Source organism: Triticum dicoccoides, chromosome 3B (assembly GCF_002162155.2).
Source record: "Triticum dicoccoides isolate Atlit2015 ecotype Zavitan chromosome 3B, WEW_v2.0, whole genome shotgun sequence".
In the NCBI taxonomy this organism is placed as follows: domain Eukaryota; kingdom Viridiplantae; phylum Streptophyta; class Magnoliopsida; order Poales; family Poaceae; genus Triticum; species Triticum dicoccoides.
Window position 1 is genome coordinate 338,339,057 of NC_041385.1, and position 27,688 is coordinate 338,366,744.

Sequence of the window (27,688 nt, forward strand, 5' to 3'; positions counted from 1 at the left end):
CCGTCGCCCGCGGCCGATCTGCCGCGCCGCCCCGTCGCCCGCGGCCGATCTGCCGCGCCGCCCCGGTCTCCGCCCGCGGATCGCGTCAACCCGCAGCCGCGCCTCCCGCCGCCGCCGGTCGCCGGAGGTAGCCGCGCCGCCCGCGCCGGTGCGCTCCGGCGCCGCCCTTGTGTCGCCCCGCCGCCGCCTTGCCGGGATCCGGCCGGATCCGGCCAGATCCGGCCCGGAGAGCCCCTTCCCTGGCCCCGGCGACCTTCCCCGACCGCTCCGACCGCCGCACCGCCCGTCTCCGACGAGTTCTCCGGTGAGCCGCCTCGCCTCGTAATCCGTGCAAGGTTGACTTTCCCCCTCTGAAAATCTACTAAGTCCCCAGATTCAGTAATTTTCATGCCATGTTCATCGCATTGTATCTCTGCATCTGTAGCTCCGTTTTGTGCGTGTAATATGTAAAATTGTTCGTCTCGAAGAGTAAATCATTTCATTCCATTGCATCATATTCATTTGAGGTCATTTTGATGACTGAATCATCGTTGTAAGAGTGCTTCATAATGTTTTCTGTTGTTTCTTAACAGAACGAGCTCTTTTGTCATTTTTGCCATGATTGATGCGTGCATCCTATGAGGTTGATGTGTACATGTGTTTTGAACTATGTCATGTCTTATTTACAGTGGTGCTTACCATGTATTTTTGTGATCAATATGGTGACTAGCACAAGCATGCAAACTAGGCTTCGTGTTAATGCTAATTTTAGTCCCTGTTCTGCTGTAACTTCGATGCCATGTAAACATGTTGTTACAGAGAGATCCATGCATAATTTGAGATACTTCAGTAAGGGTGTTTTGAACAATAGGTTATTGTCTATCCATTCATGCCCTTGGTTGCAATTATGGAGTAGTCTATCATGTCATTTTCGTGCTCTACTTTTGCTTCAAAATATTTCCTGGCAGATTGTTTACATGTTATTCAATTTGGCCAAGGTTGCTATAGTTGATCCTTGCATGCTATGAACTTGTTCTTGACTTGGTTTGTTTCACAAACATGCCTTCTTACTGTTGGGTGCCTTGCCATGCCATGTATTGCTCTGTAGTGAGTTGCACAAGCTCATCTACATGCCTTCATAATTATGTTCCTGCCATGTATGAATCTGTAATAAAAACTTGCTATGTTTACATGGGTGCCATCATATTTTCTGATCCTTTTTGACTTATGGTCAGTAGGGGTATTTTGATCTATGCAATTAGTAGATTCATGCCATGTCTTTGTTTGCCATGATAAGTTCCTGTAACATGTTGTTTGATAGCTCTAAACATTGCATCGTGATGTTATTTTCTGCAAAGTCTGAAATTGTTATTAACTTGCAATCTTACCATGTGTGTTTGAGCATGTTCTAGTGATTTCTGGAGATAGCTCAGTGTTCATGTCTTGTAATGCTTTACTTGTACATCATGTCGATGCCTTTTTTTATTATATTATGGTGTTGTAGCATATTGTTTTGATGCTTGCAATATGCCTAGTCGCTGTTTTGGACAGCTTGTCCTTTAAACTTGTTTCATGTGTGTGTGCTGAACCGTTGCTCCGTTTTGAGTGTGCTCAATATGAAACTTGCTTAGAATTGCATGTAGTTTCCTATTATCATGTTGCATCCGTGTTTTGAGGTGTTTGCTTGATGTTTGTATGCATTTTGCATCAATGCCATGTTTAACTTGTGTTGCTCATATCTTCTAGGCCGTAGCTCCAAATCTAATGAACTTCATATGTAACTTGACTAGAATCTCGTGTAGATCATCTTTGTGCATCTTAACTTGCCGTTTAAAAACTTGAACATAAGGTTTATTCAGATCTGGACCATTATCGAAATATGCATATGAGGACTTACCAGAATTGTTCTATGTTGTTCCCGGCCTCATTTGAACTTGCTTTGATGTGTTATTCGTGTATGCATCATCTCTTGCCATGAGTAGCTTCATGTAGCTTTGTCATGCATCATGCTTGTTTTGCATCATGCCTTGTTCATGTGTGGTGTGTTTACCTTGTTGTGTGCTTCTTTCCGATAGTTCCTGTTTCCGTTGCGATCATGAGGATTCGTTCGTCTACGGTTGGTTCGGCTTCATCCGTTCGTCTTCTTCATGAACTCGTTCTTCTTCCTTGCAGGATTTCAGGCAAGATGACCGCTACCCTGGATCTCACTACTATCATTGCTATGCTAGTTGTTTCGTTCTATCGCTATGCTGCGCTACCTATCACCTGTTTATCAAACCATCCCAAATTGCCATGAACCTCTAACCTTTGACACCTTTCCTATGCAAACCGTTGCTTGGCTATGTTACCACTTTGCTCAGCCCTCTTATAGCGTTGCTAGTTGCAGGTGAAGTTGAAGATTTCTCCATGGTGGACAGGATTTTGGTTGGGATATCACAATATCTCTTATATATTTAATGCATCTATATACTTGGTAAAGGGTGGAAGACTCGGCCTTATGCCTGGTGTTTTGTTCCACTCTTGCCGCCCTAGTTTCCGTCATACCAGTGTTATGTTCCCGGATTTTGCGTTCCTTACGCGGTCGGGTGATTTATGGGACCCCCTCGACAGTTCGCTTTGAATAAAACTCCTCCAGCAAGGCCCAACCTTGGTTTTACCATTTGCCTCACCTAGCCCTTTTTCCCTTGGGAGTCGCGCTCTCAAGGGTCATCTTTATTTTACCCCCCCCCCGGGCCAGTGCTTGTCTAAGTGTTGGTCCAAACCGAGCGATGTCCGGCGCCCCCTGGGCAACCAGGGTCTATGCCAACCCGTTGTCTTGCTCATCTGGTGTGCCCTGAGAACGAGATATGTGCAGCTCCTATCGGGATTTGTTGGCACAACGGGAGGTCTTGCTGGTCTTGTTTTACCATTGTCGAAATGTCTTGTAAACCGGGATTCCGAGTCTGATCGGGTCTTCCTGGGAGAAGGTATATCCTTCATTGATCGCGAGAGCTTATCATGGGCTAAGTTGGGACACCCCTGCAGGGTATAATCTTTCGAAAGCCGTGCCTGCGGTTATAGGCAGATGGGAATTTGTTAATGTCCGGTTGTAGATAACTTGACACCAGATCTGAATTAAAACACATCAACCGCGTGTGTAGCCGTGATGGTCCCTTCTCGGCGGAGTCCGGGAAGTGAACACGGTTTTTGGGTTATGTTTGACGTAAGTAGGAGTTCAGGATCACTTCTTGATCATTACTAGTTGACGACCGTTCTGCTTGCTCTCTTCTCGCTCTTATTTGCGTATGTTAGCCACCATATCATGCTTAGTCGCTGCTGCAGCCTCACCACTTTACCCCTTCCTTTCCCTTTAAGCTTTGCTAGTCTTGATACCCATGGTAATGGGATTGCTGAGTCCTCGTGGCTCACAGATTACTACAACAACAGTTGCAGGTACAGGTTATGCGATGATCATGACGTGAGAGCGATGCTTGCTTGCGTTGAGTTCTTCTTCTGCTTCTTCGATCAGGGGATAGGTTCCAGGTCGGCAGCCTGGGCTAGCAGGGTGGATGTCGTTTGAGTTTCTGTTTGTGGTTCATCCGTAGTCGGATAATGCTCTGATGTATTATGATATTGTATTCGAGTGGCATTGTATGCCTTATGTATGTATCCCCATCTATTATGTAATGTTGATGTAATGATATCCACCTTGCAAAAGCGTTTCAATATGCGGGTCTATCCTTGGTGGGACCTTCGAGTTCCTTTTGGATAGGGTCGTATATTGGGCGTGACATGGTAGAGGTGGGCCTGGGTTCGCGACGGCCCCCGACTGTTACTATGTGGCAGAGCGACAGGGCAGGTTGAGACCACCTAGGCGAGAGGTGTGTCTGGCCCTGGTCGGTTTTCGCTGTTACTTCATAATAACATGCTTAACGAGATCTTGGAATTTGATCTGAGTCAGGCCACTGGCCTATACGCACTAACCAACTATGCAGGAACAGTTATGGGCACTCGACGTCGTGGTATCAGCCAAAGCCTTCTTGATGTCAGCGACTGAGCGGCGCGCGTTGGGTTGGACCGTGTAACGCAACTTCCTTTGTAATGGACGTTGCTAGGTCTGCTCTCCGACCGCCCACGCAACATGCAGGTGTGCAATGGGTGATGGGCCTAGACCCCTGCGTGCATAGGATTTAGACCGTCGTGCTGACCTCCCTGTTGTGCCTAGGTGGGGTTGCGATGTGTTGATCTTCCGAGGCCAGGCATGACCCAGGAAAGTGTGTCCGGCCAAATGGGATCGAGCATGTTGGGTTATGTGGTGCACCCCTGCAAGGAAGTTTATCTATTTGAATAGCCGTGTCCCTCGGTAAAAGGACGACCCGGAGTTGTACCTTGACCTTAGGACAACTAGAAACGGATACTTAATAAAACACACCCAGACAAGTTCCAGAGACAACCCGGTGATCGCTTTCCCACAGGGCGACGAGGGGAGGATCGCCGGGTAGGATTATGCTATGCGATGCTACTTGGAGGACTTCAATCTACTCTCTTCTACATGCTGCAAGACGGAGGCTGCCAGAAGCGTAGTCTTCGATAGGACTAGCTATCCTCCTCCTATTCTGGCATTCTGCAGTTCAGTCCACCGATATTGCCTGTTTACACATATACCCATGCATATGTAATGTAGATCCTTGCTTGCGAGTACTTTGGATGAGTACTCACGGTTGCTTTGCTCCCTCTTTTCCCCCTTTTTTCCTCTTCTTCTCGGATGAGGCAACCAGACGTTGGAGTCCAGGAGCCAGAGGATCCCGAGGATGGTTCTACAAGGAGTTCGGCTTCGAGGAGTAGTTAGGAGGTCCCAGGCAGGAGGCCTTGCCTTTTCTATCGTTGCTACTTTTGTGCTAGCCTTCTTAAGGCAAACTTGTTTAACTTACGTCTGTACTCAGATATTGTTGCTTCCGCTGACTCATTTATGTTTGAGCACTTGTATTCCAGCCCTCGAGGCCCCTGGCTTGTAATATGATGCTTGTATGACTTATTTTACTTTAGAGTTGTGTTGTGATATCTTCCCGTGAGTCCTTGATCTTGATCGTACACCTTTGCGTGCATGATTAGTGTACGATAAAATCGGGGGCGTCACAAGTTGGTATCAGAGCCGACTGCCTGTAGGAATCCCCCTTCCACACTCCTTGGCCGAAGTTGAGTCTAGTCGATGAAATCTGTTTTACTAAACATGGTTGTGCGGCCCATTAGCCCACGTCGCCATTGCATGACATTAGGATCTTTTATTCCTCGTCTATACTCTAGGACTCTGAGCTCTCTTCTATCCGGGTTAAATGATTTTGCTAAAAACAAAACTAACTTTAGGTTCTCGAAAATACTTTCTCCCAGAGAGCCCCTCATTTCAGATGATCGCCTGCTGCACTAGAAGATTCCGAAGTTACTCTTTGATGTTCTCTCGAGTCTTTGTGCCATCGCATTTGTGATTTCCTTCCACGGTCAACCCCTATGAAAACTGCATACACTTTCCATTCATACAATCATTCCCCGTTGATCTTTATTAGAAGATACCCCCAAAATTCTCTCTATTGTTTTGAGAATACTTTGTGCCTACTGCTTTGCAGTTCTTTACCACATGAATACCCTTGCAAATAATTACTCGCACTTATCGAGTATTCGTCCATCCCCAGTTGTTCATATGTTTCATATGATACTTTGAAATTCTATCTAATCATTCGAGAATCCTCTTTAAAACTATTGCTCTACATATACTTGTCTGCTTGCATTATGGTTGCTTCCCATAGGTCTAGTGATACGTCTCCAACGTATCTATAATTTTTGATTGCTCCATGCTACTTTATGTACTGTTTTGGATTATATTGGGCTTTATTTTCCACTTTTATATTATTTTTGGGACTAACCTATTAACCGGAGGCCCAGCCCAAAATTGTTCTTTTTTGCCTCTTTCAGTGTTTCGAAGAGACAGAATATCAAACGGAGTTCAAACGGAATGAAACCTTCGGGAACGTGATTTTCTCATCAGATAAGATCCAGGAGACTTGGACCCTCCATCAACAAAGCCACGAGGCGGTCACGAGGGTGGAGGGCGTGCCCCCCTACCTCGTGGGCCCCTCGAAGCTCCACCGACGTACTCCTTCCTCCTATATATACCTACGTATTCCCAAACGATCAGAACAGGAGCCAAAAATAGAATTCCACCGCCGCAACCTTCTGTATCCACGAGATCCCATCTTGGGGCCTGTTCTGGAGCTCCGCCAGAGGGGGCATCCACCATGGAGGGCTTCTACATCAACACCATAGCCCCTCCGATGAAGTGTGAGTAGTTTACTTCAGACCTTCGGGTCCATAGCTAGTAGCTAGATGGCTTCTTCTCTCTTTTTGGATCTCAATACAAAGTTCTCCCCCTCTCTTGTGGAGATCTATTTGATGTAATCTTCTTTTTGCGGTGTGTTTGTTGAGACCGATGAATTATGGGTTTATGATCCAGTATTATCTATGGAAAATATTTGATTCTTCTCTGAATTCTTTTATGTATGATTGAGTTATCTTTGCAAGTCTCTTCGAATTATCCTTTTTGGTTTGGCCAACTAGATTGGTAGTTCTTGCAATGGGAGAAGTGCTTAGCTTTGGGTTCAATCTTGCGGTGTCCTTACCCAGTGACAGAAAGGGTTGCAAGGCACGTATTGTATTGTTGCCATCGAGGATAACAAGATGGTTTTTTTATCATATTGCATGAATTTATCCCTCTACATCATGTCATCTTGCTTAAGGCGTTACTCTGTTTTTACTTAATACTCTAGATGCATGCTGGATAGCGGTCGATGAGTGGAGTAATAGTAGTAGATGTAGAATCATTCCGATCTACTTGTTTTGGACGTGATGCCTATATACATGATCATTGCCTAGATATACTCATAACTATGCTCAATTCTGTCAATTGCTCAACAGTAATTTGTTCACCCACCGTAGAATACTTATGCTCTTGAGAGAAGCCACTAGTGAAACCTATGGCCCCTGGGTCTATTCTCATCATATCAATCTCTATCACTTTATTTACTTGCTTTGTTTTTACTTTGCCTTTTACTTTTTACTTTGCATCTATCTATCAAAAATACCAAAAATATTATTTATCATCTCTATCAGATCTCACTATCGTAAGTGACCGTGAAGGGATTGACAACCCCTAATCGTGTTGGTTGCGAGTTGCTATCGTTTTGTGTAGGTACGAGGGACTTGTGTGTGGTCTCCTACTGGATTGATACCTTGGTTCTCAAAAACTGAGGGAAATACTTACGCCACTTTGCTGCATCATCCTCTCCTCTTCGGGGAAAACCAACGCAGTGCTCAAGAGGTAGCAAGAAGAATTTCTGGCGCCGTTGCTGGGGAGGCTCACGCAAGCAAGTCAACCATACCAAGTACCCATCGCAATCCCTATCTCTCGCATTACATTATTTGCCATTTGCCTCTCATTTTCCTCTCCCCCACTTCACCCTTGCCATTTTATTCGCCCTCTCTTTCCCAATCTCCTCCTCTCTTTTCCGTTTGCCTTTTTCCGTTGCCTTTCTGTTTGCTTGTGTGTTGGATTACTTGTTGCCATGGCGCAAGATAATACCAAATTGTGTGATTTCTCGAATACCAATAATAATGATTTCCTTAGTACTCCGATTGCTCCTATTAATAATGATGAGTCTTGTGAAATCAATACCACTTTGCTGAATCTTGTTATGAAAGATCAATTCGCCGGCCTTCCTAGTGAAGATGCCGCTACTCATCGAAACATTTTTGTTGATTTGTGTGAAATGCAAAAGAAGAAAGATACGGATAACAATATTGTCAAATTGAAATTATTTCCGTTTTCACTTAGAGATCATGCTAAAGTTTGGTTTTCATCTTTGCCTAAAAATAGTATTGATTCTTGGAACAAGTGCAAAGATGCTTTTATCTCTAAGTATTTTCCTCCCGCTAAGATTATCACTCTTAGGAACGATATCATGAATTTTAAACAACTTGATCATGAGCATGTTGCCAAATCTTGGGAAAGAATGAAATTAATGCTTCGCAATTGCCCTACTCATGGTTTGAATTTATGGATGATCATACAAAATTTTTATGCCGGATTGAATTTTGCTTCTAGAAATCTTTTAGATTCGACCGCGGGAGGCACGTTTATGGAAATTACGTTAGGGGATGCTACCAAATTGCTTGATAATATTATGGCTAATTATTCTCAATGACACACCGAAAGATCTTCTAGTAAAAAAGTGCATGCTATAGAAGAAATCAATGTTTTGAGTGAAAAGATGGATGAACTTATGAAAATGTTTGCTCCTAAAAATACTCCTCTTGGTCCCAATGATATGCCTTTGTCTACTTTGCTTGAGAATAATAATGAATCTATGGATGTGAATTTTGTTGGTAGGAATAGTTTTGGAAACAACGCGTATAGAGGGAATTTTAATCCTAGGCCTTATCCTAGTAATCCTTCTAATAATTATGGAAATTCCTACAACAACTCTTATGGAAATTTTAATAAGATGCCATCTGAACTTGAGAGTAGTGTTAAAGAGTTTATGAATTCACAAAAGAATTTTAATGCTTTGCTTGAAGAAAAATTGCTTAAAGTTGATGATTTGGCTAGGACCATTGATAGAATTTCTCTTGAAATTGATTCTTTAAAGCTTAGATCTATTCCTCCTAAGCATGATATCAATGAGTCTCTCAAAGCCATGAGAATTTCCATTGATGAGTGCAAGGAAAGAACCGCTAGGATGCGTGCTTCCAAAGATGCCTTTATTAAAGCGTGTTCTTCCAATTCCTATGAAAATCAAGATGAAGATCTAAAAGTTATTGATGTGTCCCCCATTAAATCTTTGTATTGCAATATGAATCTTGGTGAAACTGAATATGATCTTCCTTTACCTAGAAGGCATTCTAAGAATTCGGAGATTCTAGATCTTGATGATGAATTTGATGAAACTGGGAGTGAAAGAAATAAAAACTAGATGTTGCTACACCCACTATTTTGGATCTCAAGGAATTTCATTATGAAAATTGCTCTTTGATTGGTTGTATTTCCTTGTTCCAATCCGTGCTAGATTCTCCTCATGCTTATAGTCAAAATAAGGCCTTTACCGAACATACTGTTGATGCCTTGATGCAATCTTATGAAGAAAAACTTGAGTTGAAAGTTTCTATCCCTAGAAAACTCTATGATGAGTGGGAACCTACTATTAAAATTAAAATTAAAGATTATGAGTTTCATGCTTTCTGTGATTTGGGTGCTAGTGTCTCTACTATTCCCAAAGCTTTATGTGATTTGCTAGACTTTCGTGATTTTGATGATTGCTCTCTAAACTTGCGTCTTGCGGATTCCACTATTAAAAAACCTATGGGAAGAATTAATGATGTCCTTATTGTTGAAAATAAGAATTATGTGCCCGTAGATTTTATCGTTCTTGATATAGATTGGAATCCTTCATGTCCTATTATTCTTGGTAGACCTTTCCTTAGAACGATTGGTGCAATTATTGATACGAAGGAAGGGAATATTAGATTCCAATTTCCCTTAAAGAAGGGCATGGAATACTTCCCTATAAAGAAAATAAAATTACCATATGAATCTATCATGAGAGCCACTTATGGATTGCCTACCAAAGATGGCAATACCTAGATCTATCCTTGCTTTTATGCCTAGCTAGGGGCGTTAAACGATAGCGCTTGTTGGGAGGCAACCCAATTTTATTTTGTGTTTTTTGTTTTTGCTTCTGTTTAGGAATAAATAATCCATCTACCTTCTATTTGGATGTGGTTTTATGTTTTAATTAGTGTTTGTGCCAAGTAGAACCTATAGGATAACCTACGATGATAGTTGATTTGATTCTGCTGAAAAACAGAACTTTTTCGCGCACGAATATAGTAATGATAAATCACATAAACGTGATTTTGTGTTGATTATTTTTGCTGATGTTCAATAAACAAATAGTCCAGGACTTCCTATTTTGGTAGAATTTTTAGAGTTCCAGAAGTTTGCGTTAGTTACAGATTGCTACAGACTGTTCTGTTTTTAACAAATTCTGTTTTACATGTGTTGTTTGCTTATTTTGATGAATCTATGGCTAGTAAAATAGTTTATAATCCATAGAGAAGTTGGAATACAGTAGGTCTAACACCAATATAAATCAAGAATGAGTTCATTACATTACCCTTAGGTAGTCTTTTGTTTTCTTTCTCTAACAGAGCTCACGAGATTTCTGTTGAGTTTTGTGTTATGAAGTTTTCTAGTTTTGGGTGAATTATTTTGATGGATTATGGAACAAGGAGTGGAAAGATCCTAAGCTTGGGGATGCCCATGGCACCCCCAAGATAATCCAAGGACACCAAAAATTCAAAGCTTGGGGATGCCCCGGAAGGCATCCCCTCTTTCGTCCACTTCCATCGGTAATTTACTTGGAGCTATATTTGTATTCACCACATGATATGTGTTTTGCTTGGAGCGTCTTGTATTATTTGTGTCTTTGCTTGTTAATCTACCACAATCATCCTTGCTGTACACACCTTTTGAGAGAGACATACATGATTTGGAATTTGTTAGAATACTCTGTGTGCCTCACTTATATCTTTTGAGCTTGATAGTTTTGCTCATAGTGCTTCACTTATATCTTTTGAGCGTGATAATTTTTGCTCTAGTGTTTCACTTATATATTTTAGAGCACGGTGGTGGATTTGTCTTAAAGAAACTATTGATCTCTCATGCTTCACTTAGATTATTTTGAGAGTCGTTAATAGCATGGTAATTTGCTTAATGTTAATATACTTGGTGTTCAAGATATGTGAAACTTTCTTTTGAGTGCGTTGAATACCAAGATAAGTTTGATGCTTGATAATTTTTTGAGATATGGAGGTGATAATATCAAAGTCATGCTAGTTGGGTCATTATGAATTTGAGAAATACTTGTGTTGAAGTTTTCAAGTCCCGTAGCATGCACGTATGGTTAAAGTTGTGTAACAAATTTGAAACATGAAGTGTACCTGGCTTGTGCATCCTTATGAGTGGCGGTCGAGGACGAGCGATGGTCTTTTCCTACCAATCTATCCCCTAGGAGCATGCGCGTAGTACTTGATTTTTGATGACTTATAATTTTTTTGCAATAAGTATATGAGTTCTTTTGACTAATGTTGAGTCCATGGATTATACGCACTCTCACCTTTCCGCCTTTGCTAGCCTCTTCGGTACCGTGCATTGCCCTTTCTCACCTTGAGAGTTGGTGCAAACTTCGCCGGTGCATCCAAACCACGTGATACGATACGCTCTATCACACATAAACCTCCTTATATCTTCCTCAAAACAGCCACCATACCTCCCTATCATGGCATTTCCATAGCCATTCCGAGATATATTGCCATGCAACTTCCACCATCATCATCATGACATACATTACTTTTGTCATATTGCCATTGCATGATCATGTAGTTAACATCGTATTTGTGGCAAAGTCACCATGCATTATTTTCCATACATGCCACTCTTGATTCATTGCACCATCCCGGTACACCACCGGAGGCATTCATATAGAGTCATATCTTGTTCTAGGTTTCGAGTTGTAATGCTTATGTTGTAATCAATAGAAGTGGGATCATCATCATTATTAGAGCATTGCCCAAATAAAAAAGAGAGAGAAAGGCCAAAAAAAAGAAAGAAAGGCCCAAAAAAAGGGCAATGCTACTATCTCTTTTTCCACACTTGTGCTTCAAAGTAGCACCTTGTTCTTCATGAGTCTCATATATTGTGCTTCAAAGTAGCACCTTGTTCCTCATGTGGTGAGTCTCATAAGTTGTCTTTTTTATACTAGTGGGAATTTTTCATTATAGAACTTGGCTTGTATATTCCTACGATGGGCTTCCTCAATCTTCATGAGCAAGCAAGTTGGATGCACACTCACTAGTTTTCTTTTGTTGAGCATGCATAGCTCTAGTGCATCCGTTGCATGGCAATCCCTACTCCTCATGTTGACATCAATTGATGGGCATCTCCATAGCCCGTTGATTAGCCTCGTTAACGTGAGACTTTCTCCTTTTTTGTCTTCTCCACACAATCCCCATCATCATATTCAATTCCACCCATAGTGCTATATCCATGGCTCACGCTCATGTATTGCGTGAAGGTTGAAAAAGTTTGAGATTATTTAAGTATGAAACAATTGCTTGGCTTGTCATCGGGGGTATAGAAGTTGGGAACATCTTTGTGTGACGAAAATGAAGCATAGCCTAACTATATGATTTTGTAGGGATGAACTTTCTTTTGCCATGTTATTTTGAGAAGACATGATTGCTTTGATTAGTATGCTTGAAGTATTATTATTTTTGTGTCAATATGAACTTTTGTCTTGAATCTTTCGGATCTGAATATTCATATCACAATTAAGAAGATTTACATTGAAATTATGCCAAAGTATCACTCCGCATCAAAAATTCTTTTTTTATCATTTACCTACTCGAGGACGAGCAGGAATTAAGCTTGGGGATGCCTGATACGTCTCCAACGTATCTATAATTTTTGATTGCTCCATGCTATATCTACTGTTTTGGACTATATTGGGCTTTATTTTCCACTTTTATATTATTTTAGGGACTAACCTATTAAATGGAGGCCTAGCCCAGAATTGTTGTTTTTTTTGCCTCTTTCAGTGTTTCGAAGAAACAGAATATCAAACGGAGTCCAAACGGAATGAAACCTTCGGGAACGTGATTTTCTCATCAGATAAGATCCAGGAGACTTGGACCCTCCGTCAAGAAAGCCACGAGGCGGTCACGAGGGTGGAGGGCGCCCCCCTGGTCGCGCCCCCTACCTCGTGGGCCCCTCGTAGCTCCACCGACATACTCCTTCCTCCTATATATACCTACGTATCCCCAAACAATCAGAACAGGAGCCAAAAACCTAATTCCACCGCCGCAACCTTCTGTATCCCCGAGATCCCATCTTGGGGCCTGTTCTGGAGCTCCGCCGGAGGGGGCATCCACCATGGAGGGCTTCTACATCAACACCATAGCCCCTCCGATGAAGTGTGAGTAGTTTACTTCAGACCTTCGGGTCCATAGCTAGTAGCTAGATGGCTTCTTCTCTCTTTTTGGATCTCAATACAAAGTTCTCCCCCTCTCTTGTGGAGATCTATTTGATGTAATCTTCTTTTTGTGGTGTGTTTGTTGAGACCGATGAATTGTGGGTTTATGATCCAGTATTATCTATGGAAAATATTTGATTCTTCTCTGAATTCTTTTATGTATGATTGAGTTATCTTTGCAAGTCTCTTCGAATTATCCTTTTTGGTTTGGCCAACTAGATTGGTAGTTCTTGCAATGGGAGAAGTGTTTAGCTTTGGGTTCAATCTTGCGGTGTCCTTACCCAGTGACAGAAAGGGTTGCAAGGCATGTATTGTATTGTTGGCATCGAGGATAACAAGATGGGGTTTTTTATCATATTGCATGAATTTATCCCTCTACATCATGTCATCTTGCTTAAGGCGTTACTCTGTTTTTACTTAATACTCTAGATGCATGCTGGATAGCGGTCGATGAGTGGAGTAATAGTAGTTTCGTTTTCATCTTTGCCTAAAAATAGTATTGATTCTTGGAACAAGTGCAAAGATGCTTTTATCTCTAAGTATTTTCCTCCCCCTAAGATTATCACTCTTAGGAACGATATCATGAATTTTAAACAACTTGATCATGAGCATGTTGCCCAATCTTGGGAAATAATGAAATTAATGCTTCGCAATTGCCCTACTCATGGTTTGAATTTATGGATGATCATACAAAATTTTTATGCCGGATTGAATTTTGCTTCTAGAAATCTTTTAGATTCGGCCACGGGAGGCACGTTTATGGAAATTACGTTAGGGGATGCTACCAAATTGCTTGATAATATTATGGCTAATTATTCTCAATGGCACACCGAAAGATCTTCTAGTAAAAAAGTGCATGCTATAGAAGAAATCAATGTTTTGAGTGAAAAGATGGATGAACTCATGAAGATGTTTGCTCCTAAAAATACTCCTCTTGATCCCAATGATATGCCTTTGTCTACTTTGCTTGAGAATAATAATGAATTTGTGGATGTGAATTTTGTTGGTAGGAATAGTTTTGGAAACAACGTGTATAGAGGGAATTTTAATCCTAGGCCTTATCCTAGTAATCCGTCTAATAATTACGGAAATTCCTACAACAACTCTTATGGAAATTTTAATAATATGCCCTCTAAATTTGAGAGTAGTGTTAAAGAGTTTATGAATTCACAAAAGAATTTTAATGCTTTGCTTGAAGAGAAATTGCTTAAAGTTGATGATTTGGCTAGGAATGTTGATGGAATTTCTCTTGAAATTGATTCTTTAAAGCTTAGATCTATTCCTCCTAAGCATGATATCAATGAGTCTCTCAAATCCATGAGAATTTCCATTGATGAGTGCAAGGAAAGAACCGCTAGGATGCGTGCTTCCAAAGATGCCTTTATTAAAGCGTGTTCTTCCAATTCCTATGAAAATCAAGATGAAGATCTAAAAGTTATTGATGTGTCCCCCATTAAATCTTTGTTTTGCAATATGAATCTTGATGAAACTGAATATGATCTTCCTTTACCTAGAAGGCATTCTAAGAATTCGTAGTTTCTAGATCTTGATGATGAATTTGATGAAAGTGGGTGTCGGTGTCAAAACCGGCGGATCTTGGGTACGGGGTCCCAAACTGTGCGTCTAGGCGGATGGTAACAGGAGACAAGGGACACGATGATTTTACCAAGGTTTGGGCCCTCTCGATGGAGGTAAAACCCTACTCCTGCTTGATTAATATTGATGATATGGGTAGTACAAGAGTGGATCTACCACGAGATCAGAGAGGCTAAACCCTAGAAGCTAGCCTATGGTATGATTGTTGTTCGTCCTACGGACTAAAACTCTCCGGTTTATATAGACACCGGAGAGGGATAGGGTTACATAGAGTCGGTTACAATGGGAGGAGATCTTCATATCATATCGTCAAGCTTGCCTTCCACACCAAGGAAAGTCCTATCCGGACATGGGACGAAGTCTTCGATCTTGTATCTTCATAGTCCGGGAGTCCGGCCAAAGGTCATAGTCCGGCCATCCGGACACCCCCTAATCCAGGACTTCCTCAGTAGCCCTTGAACTAGGCTTCAATGACGACGAGTCTGGCGCGCAAATTGTCTTCGGCATTGCAAGGCGGGTTCCTCCTCCGAATACTTCATAGAAGATGTTGAACACAAGGATAGTGTCCGGCTCTGCAAAATAAGTTTCACATACCACTGTAGAGAGAATAATATCTGAACAAATCTAATCTGCTGACGTATTCCGTAGCGTGACATCACGCCACGGCCAAGCCTTTATTCGAATCATTTTACTGTTCCACCTCAGCGCGTTTTAGCGAGGCGGTTTCCTTGGCACGTCTTGTCAAAGCAGAGATCGTGTCCCCTTATTCCGGGATTCTCATCAATACGGGCGTGGGTAACCCAACCGCGCCATTAACCGCGGCGCTTGGGAGATAAGCGAGTTTTATTAGGCTGGTGGGGGCTTATAGTTTCGGCCGCCCATATAAGGGGATAAGGATCCACCCTTTCCATTTACGCCTTCTTCCTCCTTTGCTTATCCATCCCTGCGCACTCGAGCTCCAGCGCCCAAGTCCTCACTTCCCACCTCAACCTTTCTCCAATCATGTCCGGAGTGGGAGGTAAATGGATGGCCTCCTCTGTCACGGAGGGGCAAATCAAAAAGTTGAGGAAGGCCGGATACTTGTCTGACGACATCGCGCACCGGCTTCCAGATGGGGGCAACTCATCCCCACCCCTGGGCCCCATGAGAGGGTCGTGTTTCTCCCCCATTTCCTCCGCGGACTAGGCTTTCCTCTTCACCCATTCGTCCGGGGGCTCATGTTCTACTACGGCCTGGACTTCCATGATCTGGCCCCGAACTTCATCCTCAACATCTCGGCGTTTATCGTCGTGTGTGAGGCCTTCCTCCGCATCCAGCCTCACTTTGGCCTATGGCTAAAGATCTTCAGTGTAAAGCCGAAGGTCGTGGGCGGCCGCCAAGCGGAGTGCAGAGGCGCCATGGTGGGAAAGATAGCCAATGTTACATGGCTCGAGGGAGCCTTCGTAGAGACCATCAAAGGGTGGCAGTCGGGGTGGTTCTATATCACCGAGCCGCGTGACCCTGAATGGGCAGCGGCCCCCGAATTCCGATCTGGCATCCCCACACGGCTCACATCTTGGAAAGAGACGGGCCTGTTGTGGGGTAGTCCGGAAGAGGTGACCGGACTCCAAACCTGCATCCGAGACCTGGTGAACAAGAAGGTTAAGCTTGTTAACATAGTCCAGGTCATGCTCTTCCGCCGGATCCTTCCGTGTCAACGACGGGCCTTCAACTTGTGGGAGTTCGACCCGGCCCAGCATCAGACTCTGTCCCGGCTCTTCGACACAAAGCACGAGGACGCCTGGATGGTGCTATTCAAGAGCTCCGAGGTCTCCCCTCCCCGTCACCAAGGATCACGGATTCTGCGCCAAGCGCCAAGCCACCAAAGTAAGCTTGCTTTTAGTCCTCCACGGGACACTTGATTTTCATAGTTTGACTCCATGTAGGATCTAAACTCCTGCTCCTTTGACAGGACTGGAAGAGGACATCTAGACAGTTTGACTGTCCGGCCCCTTTGCCCGAAGGCCCAGCAGACGCACGCTTGATGAAGCTGCTGGTTCCGGCACCTCACGTGGTGCCGGGGAAGAATGCCAAGAAGAAGGCCACGTGGACTCGAAAGAGTTCCCGGCGCCTGGTGGTGTCGGATTCATCGCCTGACAACCCCGAAGCACCCTCCGCCTCTGAGGACGAGGAGGAGGAAGAAGAAGAAGCCTCTCCCCCTCCAGCGGGGGGAGGAAAGAAAAGGAAGGCCGCCCCAACTGGGGAGGCCGGAGGGTCCAAAAAGGGGAGGACCCTTCTGCCGTACTACACCTTCGATGTCAAAGACGGCGGGGAGGAATGGCCATCCAGGGTCAAGCCCCTGGCAAAATCGTAAGTATCCGGATACCAGAATAACTCATGGCGCTCCTCTAATGTATGGTACCTTCTGACGCCGAATTTAATCATGCAGTTCGCCCAAGGCTCAGCTCGGCGATTCATCGAGCGGCTCCCTGGATTCGTCGGACATGAATAGTGCTTCACTTCCGACGGCCTCCTCCCCTCTCCCTACGGACGAGGCCGAGGTGGAGTCCCAAAAGGGACTAAACCAGGAGGAGGTGGTCCTGGAGGCGCCGCAAGGCGACCTCCCAGACTCCAGGCCCAAAGGGGGTAAAGCCCCAAAGGGATCTAAGTCCGACCCTGGGCCGGACACCACTCCGGGAACGACAACGGTTCCAGAGTCCGGTAGACGGCGCCTTCGCATGAAAGGCACGCCTACGACGCCGGCGGCCTCCGTCCAACCGGAGACGCAGGAAAATTTGCTGGAGGTGCTTAACAGCGCCTCCATCAACGAGGAGCACCGCACTGTTATGAGTGCGGTGATTCGGAAGGTTCGGTCCGCCAAGAGCGGGCTGACAGAAGCCTGTACCAGCCTGCTAACAGGCTTTGAGGTATGTATTCAAAACATATAAAAATGTTACCGCATAGACAGTAGCCCCTGATGCTCAGTTCAGCGTTCGAAAGAAAAGTTGGACTGAGGATCTAAAAAGATATACACAGGAGTCTAACATAAATATGTCGACATGGGAATGCAGGTTGCGCTGCTGACCTCTGCCGCACTGACTACAGAGGTCGAGGCATTGAAGCAGAACCTCGAGCGGTCCAAGAATGAGCTCGGCCGTGCCAAGAAGCAGCTCGAGGACAAGGAGGGTATGTAATACCGTATGTAAATGTATATAGAATACCTGGTTGCAAATAATGACAGGACCAACGTGAATGTTGCAGGGGCCACAACTCAGGTGGAAACCCTGAAGGAAGCGCTTTCCAAGGCCAAAGACAGTGCGGCCATGGAGCACTCAGAGCGAGAAAAGCAGGAGGCGCGGGTGGCGGAGGTGCGGCAAGAGCTCCAGGCTCTCGTGGAGAAACACGAGAGTTTGGAGCGTGACTCGAAGACTCGAGAGTCCGAGCTTGCCTCGGCACTTGAAAGCGCCAAATCTGCTAAGGCCGAAGCCCAAAAAGCCCTCCAGGAGATTGAGGCGATGAAGATTGCGGCGGGTAAGGCATTCTTTATGCAAAGAAAGCATGTGAAAGTAAATTACCTATTACTTACCCGAATCCAGAGCTCTCCAGGAGCATTCGCAGATCTGCCCCGTAGTGTATCCGATGCCGCCGCATTCTATCGGACCGAGGAAGGAAGCTCAAGAAGAAAGTGTTCTGGTCCCAGTATGCTGAGGCCGGACATCCGGTGCCCCTGAGCGACCAGCTGAAGCAGCTGGTCGAGCTCCACAAGGTGGCCGAACAGGCCATGAAGGGCCTCATAGTTCGGCTGTGGCCTAGAGAAGCCATGCCTGGGAGCTACTTCGGTCTGGTGCAGCGGCTGGTGGACGCGTGTCCATGGATTGAAGTCATCAAGCGCTCCGTCTGTATTGAAGGTGCCCGTCGGGCCCTTGCCCGTGCTAAAGTGCACTGGGGCAAGATGGACGCCGAGAAGCTTGTGACGGACGCGCCACCTCCGGGCAAGGTGTATCGCAAGCCCGAGATGTATTATGAGGGAGTCCTGAAGGGTGCCCGCCTTATAGTGGGTGAATGCTCCAAAGATGTTATTTTTGAGTAGACTCACATCTGTTATCCTGTACGCTGAAAACTTTGTTCATATGCGCTAAGCAACGCTTGTTAATTTAAAATATTACCTTCTGTGCGGCCGTTTATCAAATCTGAGAGATGCAAGTCGTCGGCTTCTACCCCCATGCCATGAGTGCTGGGGTGTTTGGGATAAACCTGAGCGCTCTTGTTCCCATTCTTGGGTCCATCTAGGGAGGCGCTCAGCGCAACGAACAAGGCCATCGGACTTATAATGCTTTATCACTCTCACTTAGCCATAGAATTCTATAATTTTAAATTTCGGCGAAGCCCCTAGTATTCGGAAGACCGAGTTCGGGGCGCTATCCACGCCTAGGCCAGATAAATACGGCTCCTCGCTCTAAGCGGCATAAGTCTTTAGGGACTCGAAAAAACCTCGCGAACAGCGACCGATCTCTCGCACTATCATGACGGTCAGTTTTAGCTTTCTCTACTGAGGTGTTAACCCAGCTCAACTGGGGCACAATCGCAGTAGTTCTCCCAGCGCTACCTTAGCCAACATTGCAGAACGTAAGGTACCAAAACATGGGAGCCGGGCAAACCCAACTATTGACCCAAGGCATGATTCGGAGCCGATGCATATAGTGCTATAAGTTCGGGGTGCCGCACTCATGAGAGTGTTCGGTCTTCTCACACCGTGTTATGGGGTGCTTAAGCCCCTGGTGTATTGGTCGTACCAAAGTGTACGGTTGCATAATGTCATGACTGAACATATTTGTATAAAAATAGATGAATACAATAATAGATAAGAGCTATGTATTGTTTATTAAAAAGGGCTGCTATGAAAGCGGAATGATACAAATAGTGCGATAAGCAAGAGATGGGATTATTTGACATGTCCCCCTCCCGGGGCAAGCTGCGAGACTTGAAGTAAAACAGGTATTTAGCTCGTTATAGAGACCACCTGGACATTTGACGTGGCTTGTTCTCTCCCTGGCTGTTGCATCGTGTGTTCGGCGAGTGTATTGCCGGACAGGCCTTCCGGATAGTTGGGTCCTGAAAGTATATAAAAAAAGGAAACGTCAGAATAGGGAGCCCCTAGTGCGGTTGAGCCGCATTCTGGGTGTGTCGTGGTTGTGCCCCTCCCCTTATGCCCATGGTATTTCCAAAGCGTAATTATGTATGCGTGGCACCGCTATCGCCATCTAGCTAGGGCTGGAGTTGGGGCCGCACTGCTATGCTTGCTCGGAACGTGCCAGCCGATTTTGTTGTAGGTTACTTCGGGCGCGCTTGACGTTGTCCGGACGTTTAACACCCGGATTGCAGAATTTCCTTGAGAGGCTACTTTGTACTTCCGCTGCCAGGGCCGCCGTGTGCTCCTCCGTTCGGAGAGAGCGTTCGGTGTTTCCATTTACCGTAATGACTCTGCGAGGGCCTAGCATCTTGAGCTTGAGATATGCGTAGTGCGGCACCGCATTGAATTTTGCAAATGCGGTTCATCCGAGCAGGGCGTGATAGCCACTACAGGATGGGACTATGTCTAAGATTAACTCTTCGCTTCGGAAATTATCCGGGGATCCGAAGACCACTTCGAGTGTAACCGAGCCTGTACAGCTAGCTTCTACACCTGGTATGACGCCTTTAAAGGTTGTCTTTGTGGGTTTAATCCTTGAGGGATCTATACCCATTTTTCGCACTGTATCCTAATAAAGCAGGTTCAGGCTGTTGCCGCCGTCCATGAGGACTCTAGTGAGGTGAAATCCATCAATGATTGGGTCTAGGACCAATGCGGCGAATCCGCCGTGACGAATGCTAGTGGGGTGATCCCTTCGATCAAAAGTGATCGGGCAGGAGGACCATGGGTTGAACTTTGGGGCGACTGGCTCCAACGCATAGACATCCTTGAGAGCACGCTTCTGCTCCCTTTTGGGGATATGGGTTGCGTATATCATGTTCACCGTCCGCACTTGCGGGGGGAAGCCCTTCTGTCCTCTGTTGTTCGGCGGCCGGGGCTCCTCCTCGTCATCGCTATGCAGCCCCTTGTCTCTGGTTTTGGCACTTAACTTGTCTGCCTGCTTGAACACCCAACAATCCCTGTTGGTGTGGTTGGCTGGTTGTTCGGGGGTGCCGTGTATCTGGCACGAGCGATCGAGTATCCGATCTAAACTGGATGGGCCCGGAGGGTTTATTTTGAATGGCTTCTTCCGCTGACCGGGTTTAGAACCTCTGAATCCGGCATTAACTGTCGTATCCTCAGTATTGTCGCCATTAATGCGGCGCTTGTGCTTGTTGCGACGTGACCTGCCATTGTTTTCCTTGGTATCCAAATTGCCAGGGCTCTTGGTTATGTTATTGCTACGAGCTAGCCAGCTGTCTTCTCCCGCGCAAAAGCGGGTCATGAGTGTCGTGAGGGTTGCCATAGATTTCGGCTTTTCCTGTCCTAGGTGTCGGGCAAGCCATTCATCTCGGATGTTGTGCCTGAAGGCTGCAAGGGCCTCTTCGTCCGGACAGTCGACTATTTGATTTTTCTTGGTTAGGAACCGTGTCCAGAATTGTCTGGCTGATTCCTCTGGCTGCTACATTATGTGGCTTAGGTCATCGGCGTCTGGTGGTCGCACATAAGTGCCCTGGTAGTTGTCAAGGAATGCGGATTCCAGGTCCTCCCAGCAACTAATTGACTCTGCTGGCAGGCTGTTAAGCCAATGTCGAGCTGGTCCTTTAAGCTTGAGCGGGAGGTATTTGATGGCGTGTAGATCATCACCACGGGCCATGTGGATATGGAGGAGATAATCCTCGACCCATACCACGGGATCTGTTGTGCCATCGTATGATTCGATGTTTACGGGTTTAAAACCCTCGGGGATTTGATGATCCATTACTTCGTCTGTGAAGCATAGTGGTTGTGCGGCACCCCTGTACTGGGCTATATCGCGACGTAGCTCGGATGAGCTTTGTCTATTGTGTTCGGCCTGGCCGTATTTATCATATCCGGTGTGACGGTTATCGTCACGTGACATGGGGCGCCCAGGCGATCCGTAGATCGATCTTGTTTGCCTTGCCTTATCCTCCAATATGTCTTGCAGGTCTGTTGCGTTTCCCCATGCTCTGGTATTTTTGGAGCGGCGCCGGGGTGCGGCTTGAGTTGAGGGCCGAAAGGCCTCTCTGTCGCGGCCACGGGGTGGCCGATCGGGCGCATCGTACGCTGGTGATGTATGTTTAGTTGCTTCCTCCTCTAGTTGGGGTAGTAGCCTGCGCTTTGGGTAGCTCTTGGAGGGGCGTTCGAGTTTATACTCTTCGGCCGCCAGGACTTCAGTCCATCTGTCGGCTAGCAAGTCTTGGTCAGCTCTAAGCTGCTGCTGTTTTTTCTTGAGGCTGCTTGCCGTGGCCATAAGCCTGCGTTTGAAACGCTCTTGTTCGACGGGGTCCTCTGGCATGACAAATTCGTCGTCGTCGAGGCTTTCCTCGTCTTCGGAGGGAGGCATATAATTGTCGTCCTCGACCTCCCTGTCTGCCGCTCTCTCATGAGGGCTGGCTCCTCCGTCCTCCTGCGCGGAATCCTGCTGGAGGGGGTTGTCTTCGGCACTATCCGGGGTGTTGTTGTCTCTAGTGTCGGACTCGCGTTTTTGCTTTGGCGGGATTTAGAGCGGTGCCGCTGATGTCGACGCTTGGGTTGCTTCTTGGAGGGGTCGTCCTCCGTTGTTTCATCGCCATCCCCTGCTTTGGGGGTGTCCACCATGTATATGTCATATGACGAGGTGGCTTTCCAGTGCCCTATAGGTGCTGGTTCTTGGCCGCCTCCTTCATCGGCGTCCATACTGTCGATATCTTCGGAGTCGAAGTCGAGCATGTCGGTTAGATCGTCGACAGTGGCTACAAAGTGGGTGGTGGGTGGGTTTCTAATTTCTTCGTCGTCCGCATCCCAACCATGCTGACCATAGTCCGGCCAGGGCTCTCCTGACAAAGAGAGAGACTTTAGTGAATTCAAGATATCACCAAAGGGCGAGTCCTGAAAGACGTCTGCAGCGGTGAACTCCATGATCGGAGCCCAATCGGGTTCGATCGGAAGGGGTGCGGAAGATTCGGAGTCCGGAACGGAGTCCGGCACCTTGGAGTCACAGGCCTTGCAAAGGACTAGGCTGGTATTCGGCTCTATCGCCGTAGAGATTGCGGCTCCTGGGGCAGCGTCCAACCGTGCGTCCCCGACTGGCGCAGTCGGCTCCAAGCTAATGGTCGGAGCGGACACCTGAGCGGCGCTCTAGGCGCTGTCCGGCGGCAGAGCTAGATCATGCCCATCGTGACAGTGCGGCGCGCTCGGCCGTGGCTCGAATCCGTCGAAGATCAAGTCCCCACGGATGTCAGCCGTGTAGTTTAAGCTTCCAAACCTGACCTAATGGCCAGGGGCGTAGCTTTGGATCTGCTCTAGATGGCCAAGCGAATTGGCCCGCAGTGCGAAGCCGCCGAATACGAAGATCTATCCGGGGAGAAAAGTCTCACCCTGGACCGCGTCGTGGTTGATGATCGAATAAGCCATCGGGCCTAAAGGTGACGACACAGAGGAACTCTCAATGAAAGCACCAATGTCGGTGTCAAAACCAGCGGATCACGGGTAGGGGGTCCCGAACTGTGCGTCTAGGCGGATGGTAACAGGAGACAAGGGACATGATGTTTTTACCCAGGTTCGGGCCCTCTCGATGGAGGTAAAACCCTACTCCTACTTGATTCATATTGATGATATGGGTAGTACAAGAGTTGATCTACCACGAGATCAGAGAGGCTAAACCCTAGAAGCTAGCCTATGGTATGATTGTTGTTCGTCCTACGGACTAAAACTCTCTGGTTTATATAGACATCGGAGAGGGCTAGGGTTACATAGAGTCGGTTACAATGGGAGGAGATCTTCATATCATATCGCCAAGCTTGCCTTCCACGCCAAGGAAAGTCCTATCCGGACACGGGACGAAGTCTTCAATCTTGTATCTTCATAGTCTGGGAGTCCGGCCAAAGGTCATAGTCTGGCCATCCGGACACCCCCTAATCCAGGACCCCCTCAGTGGGAGTGAAAGAAATAAAAACCTAGATGTTGCTAAACCCACTATTTTGGATCTCAAGGAATTTCATTATGAAAATTGCTCTTTGATTGGTTGTATTTCCTTGTTGCAATCCGTGCTAGATTCTCCTCATGCTTATAGTCAAAATAAGGCCTTTACCGAACATATTGTGGATGCCTTGATGCAATCTTATGAAGAAAAACTTGAGTTAAAAGTTTCTATCCCTAGAAAACTCTATGATGAGTGGGAACCTACTATTAAAATTAAAATTAAAGATTATGAGTTTCATGCTTTGTGTGATTTGGGTGCTAGTGTCTCTACTATTCCCAAAGCTTTATGTGATTTGCTAGATTTCCGTGATTTTGATGATTGCTCTCTAAACTTGCATCTTGCCGACTCCACTATTAAAAAACCTATGGGAAGAATTAATGATGTTCTTATTGTTGCAAATAGGAATTATGTGCCCGTAGATTTTATCGTTTTTGATATAGATTGCAATCCTTCATGTCCTATTATTCTTGGTAGACCTTTTCTTAGAACGATTGGTGCAATTATTGATATGAAGGAAGGGAATATTAGATTCCAATTTCCCTTAAAGAAGGGTATGGAACACTTCCCTAGAAAGAAAATAAAATTACCATATGAATCTATCATGAGAGCCACTTATGGATGCCTACCAAAGATGGCAATACCTAGATCTATCATTGCTTTTATGCCTAGCTAGGGGCGTTAAACGATAGCGCTTGTTGGGAGGCAACCCAATTTTATTTTGTGTTTTTTGTTTTTGCTTCTACTTAGGAATAAATAATCCATCTACCTTCTGTTTGGATGTGGTTTTATGTTTTAATTAGTGTTTGTTCCAAGTAGAACCTATAGGATAACCTACGATGATAGTTGATTTGATTCTGCTGAAAAACAGAAACTTTGCGCGCACGAATATAGTTATGATAAATCACAGAAACGTGATTTTGCGTTGATTCTTTTTGCTGATGTTCAATAAACAAATTGTCAAGTACTTCCTATTTTTGTAGAATGTTTAGAGTTCCATAAGTTTGCGTTAGTTACAGATTGCTACAGACTGTTCTGTTTTTAACAGATTCTGTTTTACGTGTGTTGTTTGCTTATTTTGATGAATCTATGGCTAGTAAAATAATTTATAATCCATAGAGAAGTTGGAATACAGTAGGTTTAACACCAATATAAATCAAGAATGATTTCATTACAGTACCTTGAAGTAGTCTTTTGTTTTCTTTCTCTAACGTAGCTCACGAGATTTCTGTTGAGTTTTGTGTTGTGAAGTTTTCAAGTTTTGGGTGAATTCTTTTGATGGACTATGGAACAAGGAGTGGCAAGAGCCTAAGCTTGGGGATGCCCATGGCACCCCCAAGATAATCCAAGGACACCAAAAAGTCAAAGCTTGGGGATGCCCCGGAAGGCATCCCCTCTTTCGTCCACTTCCATCGGTAATTTACTTGGAGCTATATTTTTATTCACCACATGATATGTGTTTTGCTTGGAGCGTCTTGTATTATTTGTGTCTTTGCTTGTTAGTCTACCACAATCATCCTTGTTGTACACACCTTTTGAGAGAGCCATACATGATTTGGAATTTGTTAGAATACTCTATGTGCTTCACTTATATCTTTTGAGCTTGATAGTTTTGCTCATAGTGCTTCACTTATATCTTTTGAGCGTGATAATTTTTGCTCTAGTGCTTCACTTATATCTTTTAGAGCACGGTGGTGGATTTGTTTTAAAGAAACTATTGATCTCTCATGCTTCACTTAGATTATTTTGAGAGTCGTTAATAGCATGGTAATTTGCTTAATGTTAATATACTTGGTGTTCATGATATGTGAAACTTTCTTTTGAGTGCGTTGAATACCAAGATAAGTTTGATGCTTGATAATTGTTTTGAGATATGGAGGTGATAATATCAAAGTCATGCTAGTTGGGTGATTATGAATTTGAGAAATACTTGGGTTGAAGTTTGCAAGTCCCGTAGCATGCACGTATGGTTAAAGTTGTGTAACAAATTTGAAAAATGAAGTGTACTTGGCTTGTGCATCCTTATGAGTGGCGGTCGGGGACGAGCGATCGTCTTTTCCTACCAATCTATCCCCCTAGGAGCATGCGTGTAGTACTTGATTTTTGATGACTTCTAAATTTTTTGCAATAAGTATATGAGTTCTTTTGACTAATGTTGAGTCCATGGATTATACACACTCTCACCTTTCCGCCTTTGCTAGCCTCTTCGGTACCATGCATTGCCCTTTCTCACCTTGAGAGTTGGTGCAAACTTCGCCGCTGCATCCAAACCCCGTGATACGATACGCTCTATAACACATAAACCTCCTTATATCTTCCTCAAAACAGCCACCATACCTACCTATCATGGCATTTCCATAGCCATTCCGAGATATATTGCCATGCAACTTCCACCATCATCATCATGACATACATTACTTTTGTCATATTGCCATTGCATGATCATGTAGTTAACATCGTATTTGTGGCAAAGTCACCATGCATTATTTTCCATACATGTCACTCTTGATTCATTGCACCATCCCGGTACACTGCCGGAGGCATTCATATAGAGTCATATCCTGTTCTAGGTTTCGAGTTGTAATCCTTATGTTGTAATCAATAAAAGTGTGATGATCATCATTATTAAAGCATTGCCCAAATAAAAAAAAGAAAGGCCAAAAAAAAGAAAGGCCCAAAAAAGGGCAATGCTACTATCTCTTTTTCCACACTTGTGCTTCAAAGTAGCACCTTGTTCTTCATGAGTCTCATATATTGTGCTTCAAAGTAGCACCTTGTTCCTCATGTGGTGAGTCTCATAAGTTGTCTTTTTTATACTAGTGGGAATTTTTCATTATAGAACTTGGCTTGTATATTCCTACGATGGGCTTCCTCAAATGCCCTAGGTCTTCATGAGCAAGCAAGTTGGATGCACACCCACTAGTTTTCTTTTGTTGAGCATTCATAGCTCTAGTGCATCCGTTGCATGGCAATCCCTACTCCTCATGTTGACATAAATTGATGGACATCTCCATAGCCCATTGATTAGCCTCGTTAACGTGAGACTTTCTCCTTTTTTGTTTTCTCCACACAATCCCCGTCATCATATTCTATTCCACCCATAGTGCTATATCCATGGCTCGCGCTCATGTATTGCGTGAAGGTTGAAAAAGTTTGAGATTGTTTAAGTATGAATCAATTGCTTGGCTTGTCATCGGGGGTATAGAAGTTGGAAACATCTTTGTGTGACGAAAATGAAGCATAGCCTAACTATATGATTTTGTAGGGATGAACTTTCTTTTGCCATGTTATTTTGAGAAGACATGATTGCTTTGATTAGTATGCTTGAAGTATTATTATTTTTGTGTCAATATGAACTTTTGTCTTGAATCTTTCGGATCTGAATATTCATATCACAATTAAGAAGATTTACATTGAAATTATGCCAAAGTATCACTCCGCATCAAAAATTCTTTTTTTATCATTTACCTACTCGAGGACGAGCAGGAATTTAGCTTGGGGATGCCTGATACGTCTCCAACGTATCTATACTTTTTGATTGCTCCATGCTACTTCATCTACTATTTTGGACTATATTGGGCTCTATTTTCCACTTCTATATTATTTTTGGGACAAACCTATTAACCGGAGGCCCAACCCAGAATTGCTGTTTTTTTGCCTCTTTCAGTGTTTCAAAGAAACAGAATATCAAACAGAGTCCAAACGGAATGAAACCTTCGGGAACGTGATTTTCTCATCAGATAAGATCCAGGAGACTTGGACCCTCCGTCAAGAAAGCCACGAGCCGGTCATGAGGGTGGAGGGCGCCCCCCCCCTGGGCGCGCCCCCCTACCTCATGGGCCCCTCGAAGCTCCACCGACGTACTCC